Source organism: Mesoplodon mirus, assembly GCF_964341445.2.
Source record: "Mesoplodon mirus genome assembly, chromosome: 8".
Classification (NCBI taxonomy): domain Eukaryota; kingdom Metazoa; phylum Chordata; class Mammalia; order Artiodactyla; family Ziphiidae; genus Mesoplodon; species Mesoplodon mirus.
The window spans coordinates 45,863,855-45,888,689 of NC_138984.1; the positions used below are offsets into that span (position 1 = coordinate 45,863,855).

General features: G+C 37.2%; 1 long non-coding RNA gene across 1 annotated transcript in view; it reads left to right on the forward strand.

Moving 5' to 3' along the window:
• Positions 1-24,392, forward strand: part of LOC309809492 — a 180,683-nt gene extending 156,291 nt beyond the window's left edge. Inside the window, exon 3 of the long non-coding RNA XR_014294860.1 lies at positions 24,084-24,392. This is a non-coding gene — a long non-coding RNA (uncharacterized lncRNA). The remainder of the gene's footprint in view (positions 1-24,083) is intronic.
• Positions 24,393-24,835: the final 443 nt, after the last annotated feature.

Consider the following 24,835-nt stretch of genomic DNA (forward strand, 5'->3'; position numbering starts at 1 on the left):
TCTCTATTCCTCTCTTTGTCTCTAATTTGGGGGGCAGTGGTTTGCCCTGTGCCACCACCTCTCTGATAGATAAAAGAAGAGTTGTCGATTTTTCAGTTTGTTCAGATTTTTACTTGTTAGTTTGGAGTGGTCTGGCTAGAAACTGGAAATTCTTGTGAGATTTTGATTGAAATAATATTAAATATTTATGTCACTTGAGGAGAATAGACATGGTTATATTACCGAGTTTTCCTTTATTGAGTGTAGTAAAGCTCTTCAATTATTTAGGTTTTCTTTAATGAATTTCAACAAAATTTTATAATATGCTTCATAGTGCTTTTTGAACATATTTTGTTATTTTTCCTTTGGTCCTTTGTATTTCTTTTTGCTATTATAAATTTTATCTTATAAACATAGTTTTTAACCATTGGTAGCTGTTTGCAGGAATGCAATTAATTTTTGCATATATAATTAAACATTTATCTTATTTATTAATTTATAACATTTTCCTTATAATCAGAAATCATAGTCTTCATGATTCCAGTTCTTTGACCTGAAAAATATCTGTAATGGCACACATAAGTTTTATTATAATCTTCCCAGAGGAGCCACTCCATCTCTTTCCATAAATCCAAGATGGATCTAAGGTGTCTAGGTGTCTCCACTTAGCCCTGTAGTTCTCAAGATTGAGGTGGGGGTGAGGTGCTGCTCTCTAGGAGAATTTAGGATATTTGTAAGAGGATTTTTATGGTGGAAGCTGGGGATACTACATTTCCTGGTATGCAGGGAAAAACTGTCCTACATCTTTCCTGACTGACGGTCATTACCAGTCATTCATGTAAATGAAGAATCCATTTGTAATTATTTGAGCCTGAAAACAACTTCATTATATATGCAAACACAAAATACTTTCTGTAAAGTTTTAATATATAATGCATTTCTCTGGAATGCAGCTGCCAAGTATATGACTGTAATTATTTAGCCTTTATATCTACATGTTGAGCATAAATAGTACTGTAATAATCAGATGAACATTGTCTTACTTGTATTATATCCATATTGGTTGATTATGAGTAGGTACAAGGATCTTATTTCGTATATCATCTAGTGTAGTCATGGCTGAGCACTTACATATTGAAATACATGTTATTTTATTTCCTTTTTAACTTCTTGTTTGCATGGCAGTTAGGACATTATATTAATTTGTTAAAATTAAGTATACTTAGAAGTTATATATTCTAAGAACTTCATTCTATGATAGTACAAAACGGTTAAAAAATATTTGTTATAGGGCTTCCCTGGTAGCACAGTGGTTGAGGGTCCTCCTGCCGATGCAGGGGATGCGGGTTCGTGCCCCGGTCCAGGAGGATCCCACATGCCGCGGAGCGGCTGGGCCTGTGAGTCATGGCCGCTGGGCCTATGCGTCCGGAGCCTGTGCTCCGCAACGGGAGAGGCCGCAGCGGTGAGAGGCCCGCGTACCGCAAAAAAAAAAAAAAATTTGTTATAAAAGAAGGCTATGAGTCAGTGTTTAGAATCACTGGTCTAAATAGAGAATCACTTGGTGAACCAAAAATGGTAATTCTCTTTGTAAACAGTTTTAAAGTTTCTCCCAACTCCACAAACATAGCCATCTAAGAGTGGCAATAATCTTATGCTATTATACAAAAGGATTTTTTAAAAATTGATTTTTGTCTTGATAAAATTGTAGGAAGCTGTGTGTGTGTGTGTGAGAGAGAGAGTTTATAATGGAAGGATTAAGAATACTAAAAGCTTTCCGAGAAATAATCTGAAGGAAGTAGAGTTTGGACAGGTGGTGTCATTTTTTTCCTTTGTGGCTTACATTTGGTGCTGCTAACATTTTCCTTTGCAACTGGAAGGCTAGCAGGAAACAACTCTAAAGGAATGGAATAATTTCACATTGTTTGTATATAATCTTATTTAGGAAGTCAGCATTTGGAAATTTTGGATTAGAATTCTTATTTTGAAACTATGTATTCTTTGAATTTGTACTTCATTAGAAATTGAGGTTAAACCATTTAAAAAATTCTTAGATGGTAATATTGGTAAAACAATTATAGAAAATAATTATATTTTTAATATAAAGCATATCATTAACTCTGATGTGGATTCTGAGTTTTTATGCCTTGGAGTTACGTTTGAAAATTCTTAAAGTACTTTCATACCTCCATGTATTTGGAATTGCTTACCTCTTCCTCTAACTCTGCCTTTTAGCTTGTCTGTTTAGTCTGTTGCTATAGCAGTCACTACTGTGCTTCCTAATAGCTGACTAAATGTCAAACTTCCGTTGTAGGTGATAGACGTGGCAATTGTGTTTCAGCAGTTGGCCAAAATAAAGGATGGTGTGAATGGGTGGGAGGATAGTGACACTCTATCCCAAATTCTGTGTGAGCGTGAGCTACGTATATTACAAGTTGAAAAAACAGGAACTCTAAGCTTGGTCATGAAGTAGTAGTATAAAGTAGTTAGTGACTCTTAGAATTGAGACCAAGAACTAGCTAGCAGACATCTGATTCATACGCATTATATGATGGAGGAGATAGACTTTTAGGATTCACATTTTCTCCTGACCAACTGCCAACTCTCTTTTCTGACTGACTGACCAAAATTCAAATACCTTTTGGGTTTTTTTTCTGCTGTTTCTGGTCAATCTGTAAATCTCATTGCTTTTCTAACAGCCTTTTCAGAACTTTCTTTTGTATTTACTTTTCCATTACTTTCTACATAGTTTTCCAGAGTGTACTTTACTTAAGATATTATTTTCAACACGTGTATGTAGATATGAGTCATTTTACTTAAAAACTATAATTTCAAATTATAATTGGACTGCTACATATTGATGTTTTCACTTAATTCTTATTAATACATATTAATAAAAATTAATAGCAATACTGATGATGAATGGTTTCTGTGAATATGTTGCTTATGAATTATATTAAGCATATTTTTATTCTCAATAATCTTGTATAGAGAAGTTTGGGTGAACTGTTAGAGTAGAGGAATTCAATGGATTTGAGGACTAATTATAAAAACTATTATAATTAAATAAATGTCAAATACAGATATGCCAGTCTTTCAAGGAATTTGAATATGTCCATATATACCTGACCTGGTCTCTTGTTTCTGACAACCTTATATTCAAATCCCTGAAAACACAGAAACGTCTGTTCTGTTTTCACATATTACATGGAAGGAGAATAACAGTGTCCTTCAGTAAGAAGTTCTCGTGCTTTACAAAGTTCATTGGATGCAAAATTTTCCTTTTATATAACTTAAATTCCTGCTATTGTAATTTCCCTTTTACAGATTCCAAATGGAGAACATCTGGTCACCATCTTTCTTTCTTTCTTTTACCTTTTGCCAAAGCCATCAGCAGAACCCTCTCCTCTGACCTTTACTATTCAAGTCTGACCCTTAAAATCCCACTTTATATTTGTCTGTGGTGTTTGGGCATGGTGCACAGGCAGCAGATTCTTTGATTGCCTCAGCCTTATTGGATACCTTATGTTTTGACCTTTGCTAGACTCAGCTCCTGAGAGCTGGGGCCACTGATTTTCATACCACAAGTTATCCCTGCTCCACTTTCTAGACCAAACAGGACACACAGATGATGGTAATAAACAGCCTCAGCTTCCCACAGAGGCTGACTATTAATTATCCTTCCAATTCTAGAAACAGGAGCCTCCCCACTGGTCAGTGGGATATCCAGATAGTCTTAGCTGCTAACTGGATTTGACATGTGCTGGCCACTAACTACCCTTCTAGATCACCCTGCAAAGTCAAATCTCTCTTTGCTAAAGATTTTGAATTGAAGTCTGTGGCTATCTTTCTAGGAAGCTGTGAATCCCCTGAAATTGCCCATAAGACATTGTGCATGTATGTATTTTTTTTTCTGACTCTGTAGTTTTTAGCACTCTCTCAAAGAGGAATGTAATACAAGTTAAAAAATAACTTATATTTTAGAGATGTATACTGAAGGATTTAAGAGTGCAATATTATGTTATCTACAGCCAATACAAAATAAAATTTAAAAAGTAAACATTTCCCCTGCTTCCATGTATCCTTGTGCCAAGCATTGGGTATCTGATGACCCTCCTTGCCCTTTTCTGTCTCTTTTCTGTGTGGATTCCTAGTACTAACTGGGACCTCAGCCCAGTTACCAAGATCTCGGGACCCTTGTCTTTTCTGCCCAGAAGACAACTGCCGGGCTGTCCAGCTTCCTAAACTTATTGGCTTCTTTCCCCTCATAAGGACCCTAATATATCCACTTGGAAATACTATTAACAGTAGAGCAATCCTGACTTTGCTTCACAGGAATTCCAAATTGTGTGGTCAGTTACTGTAGCTAAATATCTCCCACTATCTGTGTCTACTCAATAGGTAAATCTTATGTCGGGGTCCAAATTTTTCCATCACCACATCAGATTGTGAAACTATTAGCCAAGTACAAAGATGTGAAATATAAAAATCTGGGTATCTCCTTAGTCTACTCATCTCATATCAAGTTTGTTATTGTAATCAGAGAAGAGAAACACAGACAGAGAATAATTAAGTATATGGGCAATCATATCTCCTAAACTTAAAAAAAAAGAGATAAAGTTTAAAACTTGGTCTGAATTTGGGACAAAACAATTGGAACTGAGGCTGCCTTGGAAAACTGGTGACATGGTTACCATAGTGAAGCAGAATAATCATACTGTGTGAGGTTAAAGATAACACTGGAAAATTAGACTTGAATAAATATTACTGTAAGAATCTATAAATGGAAAACCTTAGAATGGCTTACAACATTGTTACTTTTTTCACATTTGAGAAGGAAATTAATACACATTTCTTGCTTGCATAATTATTTCCTAGCACACTGTTTTCTTTGACTAATAACTATTCTGCCCTTGGGCTAAAATGGACCAAGGGTTCAGTACAGATTACTTGCCTGAAGTGGGTAAAGGAGTGAACGGAGGAGTTTCACTTCTCTGTTGTGCTCTGTTTGGGACAGTGGAAATCAGAGTGGATAAGGATGTATAAGGTTGGAATTATCATAGCATAGACTAGAATATTGGACTGGGAAGGGATCTTGGAGACCATCTGGTTAAATTTTTCAACTGAGGAAACAGGTCAAGGATTGGCAGGTGATTTGCCTTGGCTCATTCACTATCAGAGTTGAGGCTGACACCCATTCTCCTGGCTCCTGGATGCATGTTCTTCCTGTACCACCATATTGCTCCCTGGCTACTTGGCTATCTCCTGGGCTTCGACAGCTCCCTGTCCTTCCTCTTTCAGGTGAAAGGAATAAAATCCCAATATGAATGAAAAAGAATCCTAACATTATGTCTCCCTTTTTACCACAAAAACTCAACCAAATATCACCTTCCTTACAATCATTCATTTTGAGGGTAGGATTTGATTAAGAAACTGCATATTGCTCTTTTAGCAGTCCTGGGACCAGAATTACTATGTTAAGCAAAGATAGGACACAGGCTCCGGACGCGCAGGCTCAGCGGCCATGGCTCACGGGCCCAGCCGCTCCGCGGCATGTGGGATCTTCCCGGACCGGGGCACGAACCCATGTCCCCTGCATCGGCAGGCGGACTCTCAACCACTGCACCACCAGGGAAGCCCCAGGACACTTTTATTTTTTATTGAATTAGTTATCTCCTGTTCCCAATAAGATGATCAGGTGTAATTAGCTAAGATGTCTGTTCAGAAAAGAATGGTAATTTAAAATTATAGAGAAAAAGCAGCAATGTAAATGAATTATTTTGCATACAAAATTATACATCATAGGTTAATTATCAGCCCAAGTATTTTAGCTTTTATAGGCCAGTAGAAGAAAATATGAGGTAGGTGATCACTCTGCTAAAGTTTTTAGTATTATCTATTTAATTGTCTGGAGTTATACTCTTGCATTGACAGAAATTAACTTCACAACAGAAATAACAGTAATTAACCCAACAAAACTTACTTTTACAATAAACTTAAATATATTTATTTCATAACAAAAGGGATTAGGCATATTTCTTTTTTTTTTTTAATTGAAGTATTGTTGATTTACAGTGCTAGATTTGCTTCGGTTATACAACATAGTGATTCAATATTTTTATAGATTATACTCCATTTAAAGTTATTATAAAATATTGGTTATATTCTCTGTGCTATACATAACATCCTTGTATCTTATTTATTTTATACTTAGTAGTTTGTATCTCTTAGTCTCCTTTCCCTGTCTTGCCTCTCCTCCAACCCGTCTCCCCACTGGTAACCACTAGTTTGTTCTCTATATCTATGAGTCTGTTTCTGTTTTTTTGTATTCATTCATTTGTTTTATTTTTTAGATTCCACATATAAATAAAAATTTATCTTTCTCTGTCTTACTTCACTAAGCATAAAACCCTCCAGGTCCATCTACATTACTGCAAATAGCAAAATTTTTTTAAACAATTTTATTTTGTTATTGTAAAAATTTTATTTATTTATTTTTGGCTGCATTGGGTCTTCATTGCTGCATGCGGGTTTCTCTAGTTGTGGCTAGCGGAGACTACTTATCGTTGTGGTGCGCGGGCTTCTCATTGTGGTGGATTTTCTTGTTGTGGAGCACGGGCTCTAGGTACACGAGCTTCAGTAGTTGTGGCATGCGGGTTCAGTAGTTGTGGCTCGTGGGCTCTAGAACGCAGGCTCAGTAGTTGTGGTGCATGGGCTTAGTTGCTCCACAGCATGTGGGATCTTCCCAGACTAGGGCTCGGACCCGTGTCCCCGCATTGGCAGGCAGATTCTTTTTTTTTTTTTTTTTTTTTTTGCGGCACGTGGGCCTCTCACTGTTGTGGCCTCTCCCGTTGCGGAGCACAGGTTCTGGATGCGCAGGCTCAGCGGCCATGGCTCACGGCACCAGCCGCTCCGTGGCATGTGGGATCTTCCCAGACTGGGGCACGAACCCGTGTCTCCTGCATCAGCAGGCGGACTCTCAACCACTGCGCCACCAGGGAAGCCCCTGGCAGGCAGATTCTTAACCACTGCGCCACGAGGGAAGTCCCACAAATGCAAAATTTTCTTTTTTATGACTAATAGTCCACTGTGTGTGTGTGTGTATGTGTGTGTGTGTATATATATATGTATATAGTCTCACATCTTCTTTATCCATTCATCTGTTGATGGACACTCAGTTTGCTTCCATATCTTGGCTATTGTAAATAATGCTGCTATGAACATTGGGGTGCATATATCTCTTTGAATTAGTGTTTTCATTTTCTTCAGATATATGCTCAGGTATGGAATTGCTGGATCAGTTGTTAGTTCTATTTTTAATTTTTTAAGGAATCACCATACTGTTTTTCATAGTGGCTGGCTGTACCAGTTTTTATTCCCACCAACAGTGAACTAGGGTTCCCTTTTTTTCCACATCCTCACCAACATTTATTATTTGTTGTTTTTTGACAATAGCCAGTCTGACAGGTGTGAGGTGATATCTCATTGTGGTTTTGATTTACACTTCCCTAATGCTTAACAATATTAAGAATCTTTTCATGTTTCTGTTGGCCATCATATGTCTTTGGAAAAATGTCTACTCAGGTCTTCTGGCCATCGTTTAATCAGCTGTTTGTTTTTTTGATATTGGGTTTTATGAGCTCTTTATATATTTTGGATATTAACCCCTTATCAAACATATCATTTGCAAATATCTTCTCCCGTTCAGTAGGTTGTCTTTTCATTTTGGTGTATTTTAATAAGAGTATGGTATAGCTAAAATGACTTTTCATTGAATAAGATAAAATATACACATCTCTATTTGGGGTTATATTATACTTGGAAGATTTACTTTGAAAATATATTCTATGATACCTATTAATTAATGGTAATTTGCTTTGAGGCAGGGAGAGCCATTATCTTAATTTTCATTTTATTCCCAAGATCTGGTTCATTTCTATGCATGTCATGTTTAATTGACAATGATGATATTTATTACTGTATCTGTGGTAATAAACATTACATCTAAGTATGATATAGATATTTTTACATTTCAGATTTCAATCCAGAAAGGTAAAATATATTTTACAACCATATTAGAATTAAATTCAATTATACTGAGGCTCAGATCATGTTTTCTATATACGATGACATAAATGACATCTTATAATAAAACATTGAAATCAAGTAATTGAGGGAATTCACATACCTTGATGTTTGCATAATTTTTATATTCAGAACCTCATGAATTATTTAAGCTGAGAAACATCATATAATAATAAGCATAAAAATTTTCACAGTGCCACGACTAGAAAATGACCAATAAATGACATCCAAAAATTGAGAAACTCTGCATAAAAATCTAAACACTGTGTTGGCAGCAAGGTGGGAGCAAATTGGCTCTCTCATATGTGGCTGTACATAAATTAGTACAACTCTTACAAAGGACAATTTAACAATATCTACTAAAATTATGAATGTATATAACCTTTGATTCTGAGTACTTATCCTAAAGATAAATTCATTCATATGTGTGTGAAGTGAGAAATGTACACATCACTAAAAGCAATATTGTTTTAGAATGGTAATTTTAGTATTGTAATAGAATTTTTGTATTATAACAGGAAAGTCTGCAAGTAACTTAAATTCCAACAGTAGTAGATGGGTTAAATAATTATGGTACATTCAAAAAGGAAATACTATGCAGGTGTAAAAAATATTGAAAACACTCTTTGTTGATTTGGAAAGCTCTCCAACTTTTCCTAATGATAAACTCCTGAATTAGCCAGCCTTACCTGCCCAGTTGAAGTCAACTATGAACTTGGAGCCTAGAGAAGCTCAGGGCAACATAAACTCTTTGAGGTCAGGTGTTCTCCAAAGAGCACAAGAAGAAGGATGCGCAGGGCTCCACATGCCTGGTTTCTCCTTTGAAATTCATGAATCTGTTAAGTCATTTTCTTCCTCGGGGTGAGAAGAGAAGCCATGAGTAAGGCTGCTAGTGGCCCTCATTTTACCAGGAAGGAAACAGCAGAAGAGGGAAAAAGTGTCCTTCCAGACATACCCATGTTCCCATTTCATTTTCATTTTTGTAGCTTCAGTCTGTTTAACATGTTACCAAATAGCAGTGCTCTCAAAACACAGGCTCTTTTATTCCATCTGTTTCCACAAAGACCTTCAGAAGCTTCTTGTTGCCTACAAAAATGAAATAAAAATTCTTAAATTTGGCCTTCTAGACTTTCTAGACAGGAAAACATGGACTGAATTTAATCCCCATTGAATCTTCAGTATGAGTGGTCTGCTTGAGATATAACAGGCATGCAATAGCTACATCTGAGTACATAGTAAATAAATAACAAATAAATGCTGAAGGTTATAATCATTCTCTAATCACCTTTAAAGGCCCTGCTCCTACTCCAACCCTCCGTATACTCTGGCCATTCCACATTATTTGTCCCTCACCCTCCTTGTACTTTTAAGGCATGACGTTTCAGAGAGAAGAATATTCTTCCATCTCTTTTCTGTCACAATTTATTCATGTTTCAAGATACTCAAGTGCTGCTTCCTTTATGACACATTACCTGATTCCCCTCCACAAGATGAATAATTCTCCCCACTCTACTCTTACAACATGTTTACAGTCGACATTAGTTCTTACATCGTTCTACTTTACGTTATAGTTAGATATTTTCATGTCTATTTTACCTGTTAGAGTATTAACTCCTCAAGGGAGCTTATTTTATTGTATATGGTGGCTAGCACTGGCACCAACCTATAATAAGAATTAATAAATGTTTATCAAATTGAATCGTCAAAAATTTCTAAAAACATAAAATATTTGTATGGCAGTGACTTTTTTTTTTTTTTTTTGGCGGTACGCGGGCCTCTCACTGTTGTGGCCTCTCCCGTTGTGGAGCACAGGCTCCGGATGCGCAGGCTTAGCGGCCATGGCTCACGGGCCCAGCCGTTCCGCGGCATACGGGATCCTCCCGGACCGGGGCACGAACCCGTATCCCCTGCATCGGCAGGCGGACTCTCAACCACTGCGCCACCAGGGAGGCCCTGGCAGTGACTTTTTAAAAAATTAATTTAATTTATTTTATTAATTTTTTGGCTGCGTTGGGTCTTCATTGATGCACATGGGCTTTTCTCTAGTTACGCTGAGCAGGGCCTACTCTTCGCTGCGGTGCGCAGGCTTCTCTTTGAGGTGGCTTCTCTTGTTGCGGAGCACGGGCTCTAGGCACGCAGGCTTCAGAAGTTGTGGCACGTGGTCTCAGTAGTTGTGGCTCACAGGCTCTAGAGCTCAGGCTCAGTAGTTGTGGCACACGGGCTTAGTTGTTCCGCCGCATGTGAAATCTTCCCAGACCAGGGCTCGTACCCGTGACCCCTGCATTGGCAGGCAGATTCTTAACCACTGCGCCACTGGGGAAGCCCGGCAGTGACACTTTTTATGTACAAATAATTATTATATCACGGGCAATATAAATTTGGTTTGTTTTGTGAAAATATTGGCATTTTTCAAACATTTATCCAAATAATAGTGGGTTTCAGAGCAGAATTCCAGCGTCAAAGAGATTTGGGGATTGAAGTTGGGGAAAAGAAGGTGTCCATTTAGATGGAGAAAAGTAAAATTACAGATGGCATTAAAATTATCCTATAAATTTTATTGCACACTGGAAAGAATGTTAAATGACTACACAAATTTGACTGTTTTAATAATTAATTGGGGAATGCAAATTTTTGACTTGCATGAAATATGTATTTGAACTAGACTTCTAATATTTGGATTTTAACTGTTTAACTTCATTGCATAGTCTGTTAATCAACATTTGGAATTTATGTTTTGATTCTTTGACTCCTACCAACCAAAGTGTTTGGATCAGAAGCATATGCTTCTAATACATGGGAAAGAACCTGGCTAGCTTGTTTTCTGATTGGTGGAAGTGGGAGTGATGCATCGCTTTTGTCCTTTACAATCTTAGGGCTATCCCTTGGGGAAAGAGGTAGGATGCAGTATGCAGATACTTTCTTTTTGCATTTGATGAATAAGCATAACAACTATTTGCAGGTAGCAGCATAAAGTCTGTAAGATACAGAGTAATTATCGTGTCTTTGGAACGAAAGGAGTGTGTACTGATGCTTTCAAATGATAGGGGTTTTGTTGCTAGGTTGAGCAAGAATCTGTGAGGTGGTTTACTTCCCAAACTGGCTCCAGTTTCACATTTTTCCTGGCATCCCTCAACAGCATTTGGTTCGAATGCAGTAGAATACTGTCTCTTGGCTTCTGGTGACAAGCAGAGGCAGCCTGATTCTGGTGTAATGTCAGGGGTAGTTCTGTGCCACAGGGCCTGGAGTGGCAGCAGACAGTGTGGGAGTGCTCCCAAGGCCCCAGGTGTGAGCACAACACCAGAGGACAGGAGAAGTGGCCTGGGTATACTGTCTGTCCTGAGCATGCTCAGGCAGATTTCCTTTTTTCTCGTATCCCCAGACTTGGAAATGTGGATGGCACATGTGTTAGGCTGACTGCCTTCCCGAGACATTTGAAAGCCCTGCCCAAGATCTTTTAGTGGAGCAGTGATGCTGGTTTAGATCACTGGCCATAGCAGCCTTGAGTTTCTAAACTAAGTATAAGCCAACCAATATTTACACCCCTTATAACTGCTGTTTGTGAAACATTCAGATGCCTGCTCACGCAATGAAATGTAATGTGACCCAAGCTGGACAAACAACAATCATTTCTGTTAAATTATAGCAGAGCATGTGCCTAAAAGTTAAAATTATCCTAACTGAGAAGACTTGAGTTTTACTTTTTGGAAAGATTGTGTGAGAATCATGAAATACCCAAGGGCAGTCAACAGAAGATCAAATCTTGTGAACTCAAGATTACTTAATGAGCACCTTCTAGTACTTCTCCAGCAACAGGTTCCAAGATAATGAAACATTAAATGTAAGTATTGACTACAAAGACAGTCAGTTTATGGCAATACTGAGTTTATAATCTAGTTGGTGGCTTCCTTGGAATTCTTTGTCATTGAGTGAATGAGAAAATCATTAACTAGTTATGCATTGGACTAAGACACCAATCTGATCATGTGTAGAGCCCCAGAAAAGTTGGAGTGGGGAAATGACTCATGGAGCAATGAGGGGAGATTAATTACTTACATCAAGTCCTCAAATGCAAGACTGTGTGTGTAAGAGTCAAGGATGATATAAAGTACTGTGAAAGTTCAGGGGCTGGAAAAATCATGTTGGGAGAGGTTTTCAGAGAACTTTGAACAAAGTTAATTCCAGCCTAATTAACCTAAGTGCTGGGGATTCAAAGATGATTAAACCATAGACTCTGGCATTAAGTTGGATTTTGGTAGATGGAAACCAGAGTGAAAGAGATGGCATGAAGAATGATCCAATAGAGGTAAAAATGCATTATGTAGGGAATATGAGGAAAAATTAACAAATTTGAAGACAGAAAGCTGAGAGGGAGACCTAAAGGCTGAATGATGCATTGCTACATTGTAGGGATACAATTTATAGAGCCCTTAATAAGCCAGGTATGGTGCCAAGAACTTGGTGTGAATTATTGACTTTAATTTTCACAGCATCTGTGGAGATAGATACTTTAGTTATATCTACCTTACAGATGAGAAAAATGAATCTCAGTGTTAACTTGACCTAAGTCATGTATCTAAGAAGTGTGGAAGACAAGGTTCAGACAAGGGCAGTCTGACTCCAGAGCCACATAACCATGAAATCATTCTGCCATCTTACCCCTGACCTCATTGATAATAACTCCGAAATGTTTCTTTAATCCTTCACTCCATCAGCTCCACTGTATAATTTAGCTAACACCATCTCTCATTATTGTTGCAATACTCTTAGCTGCCTTCCATGCCACTAGACATCCCCTCTTCAAATTTACTCTACCACGGCCTCCAGAATTACTTTTGGAAAACACAGATCAGATCATGTCACTCCTTTGTTAAAACAGTGTCCAGTTGCCTTTAAGAACAAACTCAAACTTCTTAGCGTGGCATATAATGTCCTTTATAATCTGGCTCTAGTCCAGTTTTCTTTCACAGCCCCATCATCTGCAACTCCACCCTCTCCTCAAGTCTCTTAGATGTCCCAGCTACACTCAAATATGCTTCAATTTCAAAACTCTAGAAGAGGTCTAGAGTCCCTTTAAAATCTTATTTTTATGCCTCCTGAGAGTACATGTAGGGGAAAAGCTGAAATAGTAAGAAATAGATTGGAGTTTAAAAAAATTTTAAAAAGACATTGAAAGACAGGCTTGGGGTTTGGAATTTATTAAGTAGCCAATGAAGTTCTGCTGAAGACTTTCAAACAGTGAAATAACGTGGTGGTTCTTTAGTAGGATTAATTTGTTGGAGTAGACAAAAGCAGACGTAGAGAGACTCTCTTTGCTTAGTTTATTGATGAATCCAGGTGCCGAGAACCCTGCCTGGAACATAGAAGGTGCTCTATAAATATTTGCTGAATGAATGAATTCCAAAGCACCTTCTGGGGATTAGTGCTTACACAGTCTTGTTCATTCTTTCTCCATTTTGATCTCTGTCTCTCTCCCTCACATACAAGTGCTCTCTCCTTTTTATCCATTCTGATCTCACTCCTTGTTTTTTTTTTTTTTTTTTTTTGCGGTACGCGGACCTCTCACTGTTGTGACCTCTCCGGTTGCGGAGCACAGGCTCCGGACATGCAGGCTCAGCGGCCTTGGCTCACGGGCCCAGCCGCTCCGCGGCACGCGAGACCCTCCCAGACCGGGGCACGAGCCCGTGTCCCCTGCATCGGCAGGCGGACTCTCAACCACTGCGCCACCAGGGAAGCCCCTCATTCCTTGTTTTTTAATATAAAATAATTTTCACTTAATTATTACTTATAATTCTTATTCAACAAATATTTCCTAATTATTTATTGTGTTCCAAGATGAGTTTGAGGGGTTTTCTCACACTTGGTCACATGTAATTCTCCCAAGAGCATAATGGGGGTAGGTATCATTGTCCATATTTTGCAGATGACTGATGTCCAGAATTCACACCATTAAGCAGAGTAGATTTCTGGGTCCAAGTCTTGATCTCTTTATATCAAAGCAGTTGAACGATGTGTATTGTGATTTCTTTTTGGCCTCTGACTAAATCATGGTGACTAATTTGGCCCTGCCTTAGCCACCTTTCCTTAGTTAAAATAACAATTGCATGAGGTAAAGGAGTGAAGATGGGATAATAGCTCTAGAGGGGTTGAGGGAAGATTTATTTTATCAAAGGAAGTAGAGATGTGAATATGTTATAGTCTTGAGTGGAGGAAAAACTGCTGTGCAGCAGTGTGAGGACAGTTATGCATCGTGGTCTTTAAAAGGGTATGGTTTTACCCCTAAAAAGGTAGGGGGTGGAATTAAGTGCTAAAGTGGAACCTTTAGTTAGTCTTGGAAAGTAAGAGGGATATTTATTCTTTCAATGAAGGAGAAAAGTAGAGAAAACAGGAGTGCTCTACAAGTAGGGGAGGGAAGAAGTTGGAAGGAAATCATATCCGCAAGTTTAGTCACTCTATTGAAGCTTCTAGCTAAAGTGACTCTAAATTGTTTGGACAAAAACTTTGGGGCAGTTGGCTAAAATATCAATCTCTAAAATTGCAGAATAGCCTGGTTAAGCTTCATCAACTTGGTTTGGAGTGTGGGTTATGAAGTCAAATTGTCTGGATTTTAATCACAGCTCCTCCTTTTACCAACTGCATGATCTTAGCATGTTACTTAATCTCTCTGCATTTTAGTCCTCATCTGTAAAATGCGGTAATATAGTACCAACTTCGTAGGTTTGCTGTGTGAATTATATGAGTTACCATGGCCAAAGCTCTAGGAAATGTACTCTGCACACAGTGAAAGCTCCCTGTATGTAAGTGGGAGCTGCTGCTGCTATGTGTTCCTGTTCCCTAGCACCCTAAGTACCTTGAATATTGTTCACTCTTTTCATATAGTATATATTTTCATTGGAAGATGTGGCTTGGCTGCAGGCCAGAAGTGAAACATGCTCTTCTTTCCTCTACTTTTACAACCATACTCATGTACATGATGATACAAAGGTAGCTACAGTGGCCTTAATCCAGCCGACAGCTAGTGATTGAGTGATGTCTTTGTTATTTGAATTGTTTTATTTTTAATTAAATAATTAAGCAGGAGTATCCAATCGGGGGGTCACAGATAAAAGGACTACTTCTAAACCTAAATTTGGAATGCTGGGATAAAGACAAAGATAACTTATTTGTACTTCAAGTATGCTAAAATTGTCTAATGAGTTCTGGATTATTTTTGAATAAAGAAACTTTGGATCTTGAATTACCATGGGAAACTGTAACCAGTCTACTGCTTATTCATAAATTAGTCAGTTGCTGGAGTTTGACCACATCATACACAACGTTAAACTTCAAGGCCAACTGGAAAAGAATTTAAGCTTTGCGTTAGTGACAGGTTCATTAATTGAACTTTAAAATTGCTACCTTCTTTTGAGATGAAATATAGACAATCTCTGAATTTTGGCTATTTTGGTAAATGATTGCGACTAGTGATAAAATGATATCAATTTCAGCAGCTATGTTAGAGAATTTTAGCAAAAGGAAAAATAATCTGGGATAGTATATGCTTATCCTATATATTGCTAGCTTCATTCCCTGAAAGTTTGTTTTAATAAAATTGTTCTTGGCATGCCAAAGAAAACTACAGAGTTGGCTATCCCTGGGACAAATGGTTAAGAAAAAATTCAGTAAAAAACTTTGAGTTAAGCCAACTAATGCTTTTTTGCCCCAAATTCTTTGAAATATTATTACAACCTTTTTTTTAGTGGAATCATCTTTTAGTCTATCCACTAAAATAGCATTAAAGATAGTTTAAAGCTATTTAGTGATGTAGAAACATAGCTTGATGACCAAGAGTAAAATGAACATATTACACAAAATGACCAGATATGCCCGGAAGCTTGAGTTATTACTCGACCACAAGAATCTTTCAGAAATTAATGTAGAGCAATATTGGATTAGTCTATTTTTTGAGCAAGGATTAGTTTAAAAGCTATAGTAGAAATTAAAAAGTAGGAAGGAAGGGTAAAATCATCAGGGCTAATTAAAAAAAAATCACAGGTTGTAATAAGCAGAAGGAACTTGAAAATTTTAAAATATATTTATGAGTATATATGTAGAGTTTTATAGAGACTCAGAATCATGAAATATAACACTAAAAGCTGTTTTCCATATTAATAAATGTTTATATAATACACATCAATAATTCTCCTTTATCTCTTTTATAATTACTTTTCTTTCAAGAAAAGTACATGCAAAATAAACTGGCCATTTATACAGAGCTGTTCTTCTACTAATGCTCCAGCACTTGCTGCCAAATATTTTTGAAATAGCTTAGAATATATTTCACCATTCAACATCTGTTTCTTCTCCAATTTTTTAAAACATGGAAATAGCTGTAGATAAGGGAAACTTCTCTGAAATGTCAGACTTTGTTGTACAAACATAAGTTATGGCATACACAGCTATATCTTGAGAATGAAAACTACTAATTTGTGACATTGATAAAACCAAAACTTAAAAATGCTATTAGGTTAGAAATTGTGACATTTCGTAGATTGAATACATACATTCCCTTTTTCTGATATTTTGGAGCTCAAATAGTAAGAACTAGCTAAAAAATGATGTTTTTAAAAGTGCAGCTTAAACAATTTTGGGAGTAAAATATTTCCAAGTGAATTATAGCAATTATTTTTACTCCTATAAAAATTAGAATATGTATTGATTTTAAAGGTTTTGAATATTCATCAAATATATTTTCAGAACCTATCATTGTTCCATGCATTGGGTTACTTGCATTTTAAAACTTAAAAATTTCAAACTAGGATTCCTGAACCGATATGTCGTGTAATCCTCAGTGTGACAGTAAGTATGTTGCAAAAAAAGCATCTTTGGGGCAGATAAATTGTACTGTGGAATTTTCTGACTCTAATATGTATTGTGAATCTTGAAGAGGGGTTATAGGTGCTTGTTTCACAATCCTGTTTAACCACAGAGCTTCTTTTGGGGAGAGAGGATGGGGTACATAGCTCCTATTAACATATTCATATATTAATATGCAAAAATACCCACTGGTTTGTGGACACTAAATAAGACTGTTAGGTAAAGAGCCACCAGCTGCCAAATATTTTTTCTCTTTTTTTTTTTTTGGATGTCGGGGATTTCTCAGAGAAGGCTCATTTCTTATCTCTTCTTTAATTCATTCCACAGTCCTGCACCTCTACTTTTGTACCTGCCATCTCTCTGGACTGTTGTCCATCACTCTGCTCTTCACTTTGATGCTTCTTTCACCATCTGTGATGCTGTCAGCATTCCTTGGCTCATTTGCACAGGAGCAACAACCTGCATAGGTCTCTTGTTAGGGTGCAAAGACTGCTTCTCTACTACTGTGCTTGGATCTCCTCACTATTCTACCTGTCTTGGATTGAGGTTGATCTTTTATCCAACTGGCAGAGAAACATTTCCTCCATCTCAGTCTTGCTTTTTTGTTTTGTATGGAAGTGGAGGAGAAGTTATTACTCCTCGGAAGAATTGATTTGATGAATTGCTTTCTTCTTCAGTTAAGAAGCAATTGAGAGACTTCCCTCATGGTGCAGTGGTTAAGAATCCAGCTGCCAATGCAGGGTACACGGGTTCGAGCCCTGGTCTGGGAAGATTCCACATGCCGCGGAGCAACTAAGCCCGTGAGCCACAACTACTGAACCTGTGCTCTAGAGCCCGCGAGCCACAACTACTGAAGCCCGCGCGCCTAGAGCCTGTGCTCCTCAACAAGAGAAGCCACAGCAGTGAGAAGCCCTCATACCACAACAAAGAGTAGCCCCCGCTCTCTGCATCTAGAGAAAGCCTGTGCACAGCAACGAAGATCCAACACAGCCAAAAATAATAATAATAAAGACATTCAAGAACTCAAAAGAAAAAAAAAAGGAAGAAGCAATTGAATTGTTTTAGGTTTGCGCCATAGTTTTCTCTTTCTCAAGGACCACAGGCAGCCCTCTCCAGTCCAGAAGGCTGGATCTGCTGAATTCAAACATTGCTTAAGGTTTTATCTTTAGCCGTCAGTCTCTCTCACCAAGGAGATGTTTTGCTAAATCTGGTACATTGTACAAAATTATTTACCATTCATGCTGATTTTTCTCTAAGACTAGCCTTGTTCTCCATCAGCCTGTTATTTGGCTTTGATTACATTTTACCACATCCCCATACTGCAGTCTATCACGTGTCTGTATATAACTAAAGCCCAAATGTGGACAGGTTCAGTTTCCTTTCTATGTGGTTCCTTAGCTTCTTGTAGCCAAAGCATGTAGCTAAGTGCTGTCGGGGATATCACCTGCTTCCATTTGCTACAGTTTCCAGTCTCAGCTCTGACATAGCTGGGACAGGTATTTTAATAAATTATTACATGAATCAAATATACCAAACTAGAACTAATATGTATTGAACTAACGTGTGACCTGGTATGATTTGGATTATATTTCTGGATTAGAAGTGGATTTTTCAGGTATTTATGAATGATTGGAAAGTTTCATATGATATGCTTTTTGTTTAGAAATATTAAAAATTTCTTTCAGAAATAAAATGACGTATTCTGTTTAAAATAACCAAATATATTATCATAAGTATTCGCAATGATCCATAAGTAAAATCAGCAGTATCAACAGAATTCTACTCATTGAAGTCTAACTTGTTTTCATCGTTAATCTAAGTGCTTTTGTGGTTTCCACAATATTAGCTATGAAATAGTTCAATAGTACATGGCATACGTTTCTCCAGCCAAAAGAATTATACTAAACATAAGTTGTAATGTCATCAATAGGGAAAATACAGTTTCAACTTTGACTCTATCATATGGTGAACTATTCTTCCTAGCAAAATTGTTTCTAAAAATATTCCTTTACCATATTACAGTTAAGATATGAAAGATTAAAACATAGCCAATGGAAGGAAGGAAAGAATAATCAGAGAAAAAGAATACATCTCTAGAGAAATTGGGAAAAATGCATAAATCTTTGGGACATTAGATTTTTAGAGAAAGCTAATATTGCAATAGATCAACTCATAAAGATTTAAGATTGAGAAATGTCTTAAAGAATGTCTGAGACTAAAAACCCTAGTCCAGTGGCAGAGTTGACATTCCACAAGGCCCATATTGCACTAGACAGAGTGGTGCACACAGAGGAGCTTCTTGGGAAGTGCAGGAAGGGGCAATCTCCTTAGATGTCCTAAGAGAAAACTCTGCCTTGGCTAGGAGTTGAACCTGTCTTAATTGATGAGGAGAAAGAAAAAGTTCATATTGATTCCCAACTATACATTGTTTAGTTTTTTAAAAAAATTAAGCATTCCTAAATTAACCTTAGAATAAAACACATATAGTAAGCATACCATAGTTTGAGCTTCATCATCTTAAATAATCCATCTGAGTTTTGATTTAAAGCACCTCTTCCAGGTATAGATTTTATCTAACTGTCACAATGAAGTTTCTGGGTATGGAGTGGGTAATAGCAAGGAAATAACACCCTTTATAAAATATTGCTTCTTTGTGGCTCTATTGTGGTCTGTTGAATTATTTGAATAGAGAAAAAAAAAGCATGAACACAGCTCTCAAGAAACCTGGAATTCTTGTAGGTTATGAGAAACTGTATTGTCATGAATCCTACAGTTCAATGTTAGAACATATGAAAAATTGCAAGATAAATACCTTCTTATGCCTCCCCCCTCGCCCCTCCCCACTTCCTTCCTTCCTTCACCTTTGTTTTGTTTTCCTTCCCTCTCTTTCCTTTTTATCTTCCTTACCCACCTTTCTTTTTTTCTCCCTCCAAACCAATGAAGATAAATCTGGCCCTTCAGAAAAGGCTGTGTTAATTCTCTGACATATCCACATCACTTTCTTCTCCTTCCTCTAAACTTCTAGTATTCTTCTGCCCTCTATTCCTCTTACCAAATAGAAAAGGATTGATTACCACTCACTTGGCTGCAGCATTCCTATGCTGCATTTTTCTTTACCTTTCTCTCCCTGAGTGGTGACATTTTCCTGATCCATTCACGGGCTCACTGTGTTTCTATTATCTGCCCTTCTAACCAACCCATCAAAATACGTAAGGCAAGCTCTCATCTTATTCACTTTTTTTCCTTGGCTGATCTATTTTGGTGTCTCCATTTGGCGCTCTGTCTCCATGAGTATAAGATTGGAGGACTTGGACTGGTCAGGCTGCTCCATCCTACTTCCTCTGGAAGCTGCCGGGAACTGAGACATCTGTGTCCCACTTTCCCAGAATCTCCAGGATCAACTGATACGTTCCTCTCTGCAGCCCCCTTCCCTTATCCATTGTCCCTTCCTCTCATCATCAAGTTCAACTTGTTCCATTGAGTTATCAAATTTTCCACTTTGTATTTTATGTTTGAAAGCATATTTTAAAGTTAATATTATGTTGCAGTTTAACATTTTTCAGCATTATAGTAATGATGTTTCTCACAAAAAATATGTATCTTTGAAAGAAAGGCAGCAAAGTTTGAGTTGGACCATAAAGGATGGGTGAAATTTGAACAGATGGGTTTTCAGTCAAGAATGAACACAGTGAAGTAGGACCCCATAGGGCATGTTTGTTTGTGAGGCATATTACATACAGTGTAAAGAAGGTCTTGGTGTTGGCTAGAGCTGTATTTGAATCCTGGATCTACTGATTACTAGCTGTTTAACCTTGGGCAAGACAGCTCATCTCTCTAAGCTTCAGTTTCAAAAGCTGTGTTGTATTTCAGAGAATAATGAGGATATATGGTGAGGAAAGTTGATGATTATATTTGATGTGGAAGAAAATAGGGCACCATTGAACCCTGTAGAAAACTGAAGAATGAAAATGCAAATTCTACAAAACATTAATATTAATAACATACAACGGGGGATTAATGGATCTTCTTATCTGAGTGACAAGCTATTTGATTTTAATGATAAAACTGTATGATTTGAAGTCCAATTTGAGGGAACAAATACCAATGGATAGAAAAGGCAAAATGTTATGAACATGGTTCTGTTCATGATGTGTACTTCTGAGTATAGTTTTATGGCTTAGATTTTCCCTCCACAGATTTATTGACTGATTAATTGATCCATTAATTTTACATTACATGTTAATAATATTAATGTGTTATATCATATATTGACTGCTTTTGAGAGTTACCTCAAGTAGCTTCCTCTGAGAACTGGGAAATAAATTAAGATATCCTCTGAGAGTCATATTATGGAAACAACACATAATGTTTCAGAAAAGAGATCTATAAAGCTATCTTAAAGACACTGGATGACTACTGGATGACTACACGACTGGAGTAAAACCCAGATAAGCCAATCACAAGAGGCACTGATTGACTAGAGTAGCTCAGAAAGAAGAAGGGTAATGCCATAAAACACTGACAGTATGCACCCCTGCACTGTACAGGCAAGAGTTCATCTTAAATTAGTGAATACTTGAAAGATTACTATCCTGTTGGAAGTCTAAGGACTCTAGGTTTGTTCTTTTTCAACGTTGTTTTGGCTATTGGGGTCCTTTGTGGCTCCCCATAAATTTTAGGGTTATTTTTTCTATTTTTGCGATAAAGGATCATTGGGTTTTTGAAAGAGATTACATTGAACCTGTAGATCACTTTGAGTAATATGGGCATTTAAACAATATTAAGTCTTCCAATCTATGAACACAGATGTGTTTCCATGTATTTGCATCCTACTGATTTACTTCAGCAAAGTTTTATAGTTTTCATTGTACAAGCTTTTGCTTCCTTGGTTTATTTCTAAGTATTTTATTCTTGTGGATGCTATTGTAAATGGGTTTATTTTTTTAATTTCCTTTTCAGATTATTAGTTGTTAATGCAGAGAAATGCAGATGATTTTTGTATGTTGATTTTATATGCTGCTTCTTTGTTGAATTTGTTTATTATTTCTAACAGTTTTTTAATGGAATCTTTAGTGTTTTCTACTTATCATCTGTGTACAGAGACAGTTTAAATCTTTCTTTCCAATTTGGATGTCTTTTCTTTTTCTTTCGTAATTTCTCTGGCTAGGACTTCCAGTATTTTGTTGAATGCAACTGGCAAGAGTAGACATCCTTGATTTGTTCCTGATCATAGAGGAAAAGCTTTCAGTATTCCACCACTGAGTATGATGTTAGCTGTGGGCTTTTCATATTTGGTCTTTTTTATGTTGAGGTAATTTCCTTCTATTCCTAGCTTATGGAGTGTTTTTACCTTGAAATGGTGTTGAATTTTGTCAGATGCTTTTTCTGCATCTATTAGATGATCATGTGATTTTTACCCTGTGTTCTGTTAATATGGTGTACCATAGCAATTGATAATGTATAAAAATATATACCGAACCATCCTGGCATCCCTAGGATAAATTCTACTTAATCATAGTGAATGATTCTTTTCATGTGCTATTGAATTTGGTTGGCTAGTATTTTGTGGAGGAGTTATGTATCTATACATCAGGAATATTGGCTTGTAGTTTTCTATTATAGTGTCATCCATAGTATGCTGGGTCCTGTCAGAGCCCTGAGTTGGACTATGCAGAAACCAGTGCCTTGGGTGGCTCTCAAAAAGCTGGAAAATTGATCACATGCTCCACTCTTCTCTTCCTCCAGAGAGAGAGGCTGCTGAGCTGTATTTGCCTCTGTCTGCTGTACTGTGGGTCCTCTGGAGCATCAATGTGACACCCAGCTTTTTCGTTCCCAGTGCCCCCCCTAGAGTAGCTGGGGTTCCATTAACACTCCATGACAGGTGAGGCAGAAGCCAATCCCATGGAAGCCCCTCTGAAAAGTCAGAATGTTAGATGTGTGGTCTAGTCTTCTCTTTTCCTTCCCAGGGAAAAGCCAGGAGATGGGAGTTTCCTCCCAATTGTGTGGTGCTGTGCCAGGGAGAGGGATTATGGAAAGAGAGTGCCATGACTTTTCTTACTGGCTTCAGTGTGGCCGATTTTGTGCTTACCTGGGGTGCAGGAGCCTCTTAACTGTGTCTGGATTTCTCATAAAGGGAATTGGTCCGTGTGTTGTTGAATCAGTGTTTCTGTGGGACGGAGAAGGGTCTGGGGCATCCTATTCCACCATCTTGCTGACATCACTCCTCTATCGTTTCTCTGTTTAGTACTAGTTCTTGTTACTTATATATGTAAGTATTTTCTGGTTTGAGTTCTTGGAAATGTTATCACCAACAAATCATGCTCTATGCTTTTTATCTGTAACAGTGGAAACAGCTAAGAGATATAAATGGAATGACAGACACTATGTAGCACTTTTACTGCCTCAATAATTATCCTTAGTGTTTATGCAGCGATATTTAATTTTCACAAAACATTGCAGATATGTTACTATTATTTTCCTAATTTTACAGAGGAGGAAATGGATACACAGAGAGAATATTTAAATTGCCCAAAGTTATGCAGCTTATTAGCAGAAGAGCTGGGAATTGAACCCAAGCAATTTAACTACAGAACCTGTGCCCTGCAGTCAGAGACAGTGCACAGTAACTGTCATACTTATGTAGCTTAACTCAGGGGTTACTCTAAAAGTAAAACACAATAGGAAAAAACAAAACAACACAACAACATAGAAATTGAAAAAACCCAGAATATCCCCAAAACTCAGTGTCTAACTTGGAACATGTATTATATGTGAAGGATTCTTTTTGCTTGATTTTGTTGTTGTTGCTGTTGCTTTGGTTTTGTTTTTAAACAGTTAATTCTTTTTATTTTTCATAGTTGAAAAGTATCTTTTTCGTTTAAAAAATTATTTTTAAAACACTGATTATATTCTCTTTGTTGTAAATAGGAGAAAAGGCCCACAGCAGCTTTATTCTTTAGGAAAATGGTGCAAAGGGAACACAACTAGTGTTTTGACAAATTTGAATACAGATTTCCTTGAGAGTCTAACTGTGATAATTAAGATGTGGTAAGAGATATTTAGGTTAAAATAATATTAGAGACTATTTTCAAGTTAGGAGAGGTTTTTTTGTCATTTTGCTGCTGGTCCTTTTGGGTCCGTTTGTCATTAATATTTTTCTTCATTTTTAGCCTCCTCATGGACCAGCTCCTGAAGTATCAGAAGTCCCGAAAAGCCCAGCCATCTGCTTCCTCATTGGTGTTACACCCAAGAACAACCCAACAAGCTTCTGGATCCTAGAGTCGCTGTCCTCACTGTTCATACATAACCACCTCTTCCTGATTCTCTTTGAAGATTGCTGAGGGTCAAGCTTGAACTTGGTATGTACAGTATACAGTGTTTTGATTCAGTTTGATTGACTGTCCTCCAAGATGGTTTTAATATTTATATCTCCATCACATCTCTGCATTGTACCAACACTGGTTATTAACATTTATAAAAGCCCCTGCCAATTTTAGAATTGCAAAATGCTATAATTATTTTGATATGCATTGAGAATGATTCATTTTTCATTTACTTGTATTCTTTTGTGACATGCCTGATTGTGTCCTTTGTCTATTTTTCTGTTAAAACATTTTTATTGGTTTGTGAGTATTCTTAGCAAATTACGTATGTTGACTCTTTGCCTTTCAAATAAGTTGTAGATATTTCCCCAAATTTCTTAAAAAGTTTCTTACTTCCAGTTATGGTTTTGGGTATATAGATGTTTTTGATTTTTCAAGTTGAAAAAATTATGGTATTATGCTTAGAGTAACTCATGCTTCAAGGTTATATTTTCTCCCTTAAAAAATTGATTCCCCTTTTATATTTTATCTTTCTCCTTCTTTATACTTTATCTATCTCATCTACACTGAAAGGACAACTGATTTCTGGGGAGATTGCA